Consider the following 7,480-nt stretch of genomic DNA (forward strand, 5'->3'; position numbering starts at 1 on the left):
ATTTTAAGCTTTAGATCATACCAATTTTAAATAATCACAAAAGTCCACATCCCATATATAATCAAACATTCAATCAAGGGGAAACTATGGGGGTCCAAGCCTACACAAGTTTAGAGGTGGATCAAGTAAAATTATAAACCAAACAATGTCCAAAGGAGTGTAAGATTCATCCACTCTTGCAAAGGATTGTTCCCTAATTCAAGAGATTCGCCATGTTTCAATTAGGGAAAAACTTAGGGTTTGCAAAAGTTGGAAATACTTGGAATTGGGGACTATCTAGGGTTAAGATTGGGGATTTAAAGCGAGAGAGGAGATAGAAGAGAGAAGAAACCTGAGATGCCTGGCCCAAGCGCACGTGCGTGAATCCCTGTCTGCACGTGTGTGGGGCCCACGGAACTGGAAAAGGCGACTTAGGGTGGGATTGGCCAACGGTGGCCCACTCACACACCAAATCTCATGTCGATCTGCTACCCGGTTTGTGCATGGTGCTTCGCCGAAGTTTCAGCTCCTTTGGTGGGCCAGAATTTAAAAATATGTTATGGAGGAGAACTTGGGTACAAAAAGGAGTGAATCTGAAGATGGGAAGGTTGTAGAAGATGATGGATGTGGGGTGTAGGGGTGAAGATGATTTGGAATGGTTTTAGCTTCGCACCACAGTAGTTAACCCTTCGAGGAAGGGAAGGTTTCGCACCTAATTAGATTCTTCAACTCGGAGAGATAGAAAAGAAGAAAAAAAACGCAGAATTTTATTCATAAAACTTCAATGGAAAATACCTACATGGGGTTGCCTATTTATAAGAAAACCCTAAACCACAAAAGCCACGCCATTTGCGCACACTAATACTTAAAGATGAAGTAACAAAAATAACAACTAATCTACGCAATCAAAACCATTTATGATGTTTCTAATAATGATAATAACCAAAACTCAAAATCTTAAATAATCTAAGGTAGTGGGCCACGATCATGAGATCCAATGGTGGAATCCACATGACGATCGGGTCCACTCCAATGCTCCATAGCACGGCCCCCTAATTAAGAGGTTCTCCATAGATGTCGTCGTCGATTCAGATTGATAGTGGGGCCTTCCTCCTCCTTGAGTACGTGCATAGGGTAGGGGGCGTGCGCGTGCACATGATGTCCCCATCAACTCTCCTTGACTGCGAAGGTTTCACCACTGGTGAAACAAAACTCTTGAACCGCTCCAAGATATCAGGATCAAGTCTCTGAAGCTCCTCTTCAATGAGTCATGTACTATCTAAAGCTGGGCATGACTTCCACTTGACCAGGAACTTTTGAAATCCGCCGTCCGACGTCGATACTATCTGATAGTCCATAATATCATCTATCTCCTCTCTCTTGGGAAGGGTAGGTATGGGAGATAGAGGCTGGGAAGATGGGTCGGGAATGGGCCATGGATCAAGGGAAAGGTTAGGGGGAATCAGGATGGTTAGGTGAAAGGCTGGACAATGTATCAGTGGTCCTCTGAAATGCAACTAGATCCTCCACATTGAATGTGAAACTAATTCCCACGGAAGGTGGAAGATCTACCACATACGCATTGAAACCGTTTCATTCTATGATTTTAAATGGTTCAGCGCTACGCGCGTGCAATTTACGAATGGCTCCCCGAGGGTACCGCTCTGGCCTAATGCGAATCATCACAGTCCCCTACATTGAATTCCTTGAATCGTTTATGTTGGTATGCAAAAATTTTGTAATATTCATTACTAGTATTGATTTTTCGCTTGATTTCTTGATGCAATGAATGAATGTGATGTGCAAAGGACTCTGCAGACTTTGATGGCCTATGGGACAGGGACGTATGGACAAGATCAATAGGCTTCCTAGGTTTATAACCAGTAACGACTTCAAAATGACTTAAACCTGTGGATCTATTGACAGAACTATTAAATGTAAATTCGGCAATAGGTAGTGCAGTGTTCCACATCCTGATGCGCTCCCCCACTAAACACTTAGAGTAAATTTCCTAAGCTCCTATTGACCTCCTCAGTCTGACCATCGGTCTGAGGGTGGTAGGCAAAAGAGAATTGGAGCCTAGTATTCATCATATGCCATAGTGTCTTCCAAAAATAACTCATGGATCGCACGTCACGGTTAGACACTATGGTTTTGGGTAACCCATGAAGTTTGGCAACTTCACTAAAGAACAACTTGGCAACATGAGATGCGTCAGAGGTCTTCGAACAAGGAATAAAGTGGGTCATTTTAGAAAAACGGTCCACGACAACAAATATGGAATCGTGTTTCCGAATAGTCTTAGGGAGCCCAAGCACGAAGTCCACACCGATGTCCTGCCAAGGGGCGAATGGAACTGGCAAAGGTGTGTATAGCCTCGTATTCTGTTTTTTTTTTATTTTGCCAGTTGATAGATACGACGCTGCCCTATAATTTTGGCCACGTCTCGCTTGAGGCTTGACTAATGGAATCTATCCTCCACTAGGGCAATGGTTTTGTCTCGACCAAAATGACCCGCGACCCCTCCTGAATGTAACTCCTAGACAAGAAAATCTCGGAGTGAGGTGCAAGGTATGCACAAACGGTCACTCCTAAACAAATATCCGTCCAATATCAAATAATCACTGCTAGCCCCTGACGGACTCTCTAACAACAATGCGTACACAACTTCAAAATCTGGGCACTCAAAATAATTCTCTCTGACACGCTCTAACCATGTGACTTCGACACTCATGGAATTGAGTAATGCGACTCGACTACTTAACGCATCGGCAAGCTTATTCTCTACACCGGCCTTGTGCTTAAGCACAAAAGTATATTCTTAAAGGAACTGGACCTACTTGGCGTGCTTGGGGTTTAATTTCTTCTGAGAGTTCCGATATCTCAAGGCCTCGTGATCTGAAAACAAGACGAATTCTTGCGACAATAGATAATGACGTCAGTGGCGCAACGATTGCACTACCGCATAGAACTCTTTGTCATAGGTAGAGTATTTTTGTTTCGCCTCATTCAGTTTCTCACTAAAGAAGGCGACAGGATGCCCTTCATGACTAAGTATTCCTCCTATGCTGACTCTTGACACGTCGCAGGCGACTTCAAAAACTTTTGAAATATTCGGAAGTCACGTGACTGGGGCTTCAGTCATCTTAACCTTTATCTCCTTAAAGGCCTTCAAGGCTACCTTTGTCCATTCAAACTCTCCTTTTTTTTATGCAGTCCGTGATGAGAGCCACAATGGAACTGAAGCTTCGAATGAACCGTCTATAGAAGGTGGTCAAGTCGTGAAAGCTACGCACCTCATGAATACTACGCAGTTCAGGCCAATTGATGATAACCTTGACCTTCTTGGGATCCGCCGACACACCCTCAATTGACACAACAAAACCTAAGAAGATAGTACTACTAGACATAAACACACACTTCTTTAGGTTTGCGTACAATTTTTCGGCTCTAAGGATCCCACAAAATTGCCTCAAATGGTTGAGGTGTTGTTCCTTGGTCATGCTATAAATCAGGATATCATCAAAGTAGACGACTAGGAACTTCCCCATGAAGGGCCTCAACACTTAGGTCATCACACGCACGAAGGTACTTGGAGCATTAGTCAGCTCAGAAGGCATGACTAGCCACTCGTATAATCCATCCTTTGTCTTGAAGGTCGTCTTCTCCACTCATCACCAAGGCGTGCACGGATTTGGTGATAACCACTTTTTAGGTTAATTTTCGAGAAGATAGTAGCATTGGCCATCATATCCAACATGTCATCAAGACGTGGTATGAGAAACCGATACTTGACTTTGATTTTGTTGATGGCCCTACTATCAACACACATCCTCCATGTGTAATCCTTCTTAGGTGTAAGAAGGGCATGCATAGCACATGGGCTCATGCTCTCTCGAATGAAACCCTTTTCTAGGAGCTTATCAATTTGTCTCTTCAACTCTGCATGTTCCTTTGGGTTTATTCTGTAATGAGGGAGGTTTGGTAGAGTCGCCCCGGCGACTAAATCAATGGCGTGCTATATATCCCTCGTAGGGGGAAGTTCATCCGGTAGATCATCAGGAAAGACATCACGAAACTCATCCACTACTGAAATAGCCTTAGTGGGTAACTCTACACTAGCCTTTGGTGCACTCTCCCTAGCCACAAGGGTGTACACCATCGAGTCCGACTCAGTCTCTCGCTCAAAGTCTTTGGCACTTAGAATATGGAGAGGCTTAGACTTAGACTTCGATTCGTTCAATTCTTTTGAGCCGCTTACACCACTCTTTGTGGTGGACTCCTTTTCAATTGTGTTCTTGGGTGGAAGTGTATTTAGCTTGACTTTCTTGCCCTCAAACCAGAATGTACACACATTCGAATGACCAAATATGGTGACATCCCTGTCATAGAGCCAAGGTCTACCCAAAATGATATGTCCAACATCCATAAAAACAACATCACACCAAAGTGTCTTTATATGATTCAAACTGAATAGGAACAAGACAACGGTATGAGACTGGAATGGAAGTTTCATCAACCCAAGACACTCTATAGGGTTGAGGATGGGCTTTGAGCATCAAGCCCAAACGGTTCACAGTGTCAATTGATGTCACGTTGACACAACTACCATTATCCACGATCATCTTGCAACTCTTATCACCACATTTTGCGTAAGTATAGAAGATCGTGTTGCGGCGCCAATCGTCGGTATTCTTTGCTTGTGCAAAGGTGCAATGCACAACTACAAGAGTCGCAAACTCTTGCACTCCCTCTTCCTTATCACTAGGGGTTTCTGCTGGCTCTTATTCTTCCTCCTCACCGAGTCACCGTCACTTTCTAGGGGCACTACTTTTACTTGCCCATCAATAAGGAACACCTTGGTGCCCTCTTTCGTGTTACACTGGTGGGCAAAGTGACCAACAAAGCCTTGACATCTAAAACACCTAGTTGCATCATTTTTACGCGAGCTAGACCCGATAACTCATTTACCCTTATCATCCCTAGGCCTAGACTGAGAACTACTGGAAGACTTATATTGATATCAGTGCCAGACTTAGCCCTAGAAGGGTTAGCTTTAGCGCCAGAATCACGAGACTCAAACCATCTTCCCACAGATGCTTTGAGGTATTGATCGACTTCCAACACTACTTGATACATCTGTTCAAGAGTGTCTATGTCCTTGGTGAGCAACTCTCTTCTAATGTCAGAATGGAGGCCCGTCTTAAATTGAGTAAGAGTGAGTACGAGGTCTTCTTCAACTTCACACCGGGTCAAGTACTCTTTGAAGTTCTCAATGTATTCAACCACACTCATGTAACCTTGTCGAAGAGACTGCCAATCTTCAACCAACCTCAAGTGATGAGAGAAAGGGAGGTACTTCTCCTTCAAAGTTTCTTTCATTTCTCCTCAATGGACTATTGGGGGCTCCCTCAACCTTTCTTTCTTTCACTGCACAGTAGTCCAAAACCTCTTTCCTTGGGCCACAAGCTTCATCTTGACAAATCAGACTTGACGAGCATCCGACATGTCATACCACTCAAAATAGTGGTCCATATCTGCCAACCAATCTAGAAAAACTTTAGGGTCCAAGTGGTCATTAAACATAGGGGCCTCTACTCTAATTCCCTTGAGGAGTTGCGCATCTGGGTCATAATGATCATGATGCCCCTCGCGGGGTGGGTGCATGGGTGCGCGCCCATGACCGTTTCTTTGGTCACACTCATTCCCTTGTCTATCCTCCTTACCACCTGCTTGAGATTGGGCATCTTCCCCAATGGCAGGGTTTGCCCGGGCGGAGATCTCTAGTTGGGTAACGCGCACATTAAGCTGATCCAAGCGTTGGTCAATACGTTGTTCCAAGCGCCTACCCAAAGACTCAAATTGTTGGGTTATGTTGTTCATTGACTCTTGCAATTGCTCCATGTTTAGCGTAGGGTGCAAAACAAAACCACAACTAGTACGTGTGGGCATACAACCACTCACTCAACTCAAAGACCCTCTAATACAACTATATGCATCTAAATGGGACTGAATGATCCCATAGGACTCTATATGAGGGAAACTACACAACGCTACTAAAATTTCAGCAATATAACTGCCTAAATAATTTGTTAACAGAAAATTCAGCCATGAAATTTGGGGATTTTTTTACAACAGAAAATTCAGTAGCCCATATTATGAATGATGGGTCCTAAACAACCCTATATGAGGAGACTTGATGCAAAATAGACATAAATAAACTAAACCCTAAACATGCAATGCATTCCCCTATGAAAACCCTAGGCTTTGATACCAAATTTGATGCAGGACATGAAATTAAATATGACATGCAAGATTTCAAGCTTTAGATCATACCAATTTTAAACAATCACAAAATTCCACGTCCTACATACGATCAAATATTCAATCAAGGGGAATCTATGGGGGTCCAAGCCTACACAAGTTTAGGGCTGGATCAAGTAAAATTATAAACCAAACAATGCCCAAAGGAGTGTAAGATTCATCCACTCTTGCAAAGATTGTTCCCCAATTCAAGAGATTCACCATGTTTCAATTAGGAGAAAATCTAGGGTTTGCAAAAGTTGGAAATACTTGGAATTTGGGACTATTGGGGATTTAAGGCGAGAGGAGAGAAATAAAAGAGAGAAGAAACCTGAGATAATCCACGCATGTGGACAGCAACCCGGCCCAGGCACACGTGCGTGAATCCCTGTCCGCACGTGTGTGGGGCCCACGGAACTAGAAAAGGCCACATAGGGTGGGATCGGCCAGGGGTGGCCCACTCACACACCAAATCTTGTGTTGATCTGCTATTCGGTTTGTGCACGATGCTCCGCCGAAGTTTCAACCCCTCTAGTGGGCTAGAATCTGAAAATCTGTTGTGGAGGAGAACGTGGGTACAAAAAGGGGTGAATCTACAGATGGGAGAGCTGTAGAAGATGATGGATGTGGGGTATAGGGGTGAAGATGATTTGGGATGGTTGTGGCTTTGCACCATAGTAGTTAGCCCTTCGAAGAAGGGAGGGTTTTTCACCCAATTAGATTCTTCAACTCAGAGAAATAGAGAAGAAGAAAAAAACGCAGAATTTTATTCATAAAACTTCAATGGAAAATACCTATATGGGGTTGCCTATTTATATAAAAAAAACCCTAAACCCCAAAAGTCGTGCCATGTGCGCACACTAATACTTAGGGATGAAGTAACAAAAATAGCAACTAAACCGTTCATGATGTTTCTAATAATGATAATAACCAAAACTCAAAATCCTAGATCACCAAGGGTAGTGGGCCACGATTATGAGATCTAATGGTGGAATACACATGATGATCGGGTCCACTCCAATGCTCCATAGCACAGCCTCCTAAATAAAAGGTCTTCCATAGATGTCGTCGTCTATTCAGATCGATAGTGGAGCCTTCCTCCTTGAGTACGTGCGTAGGGTGGGGGGCGTGCGCGTGCGCATGATGTCCCCATCACCAATGCTAATATATACAATTTTATCAGAGTTAATGGGGTTTA

The sequence above is a fragment of the Magnolia sinica genome, chromosome 6 (genome assembly GCF_029962835.1).
Source record: "Magnolia sinica isolate HGM2019 chromosome 6, MsV1, whole genome shotgun sequence".
NCBI classification, from domain to species: domain Eukaryota; kingdom Viridiplantae; phylum Streptophyta; class Magnoliopsida; order Magnoliales; family Magnoliaceae; genus Magnolia; species Magnolia sinica.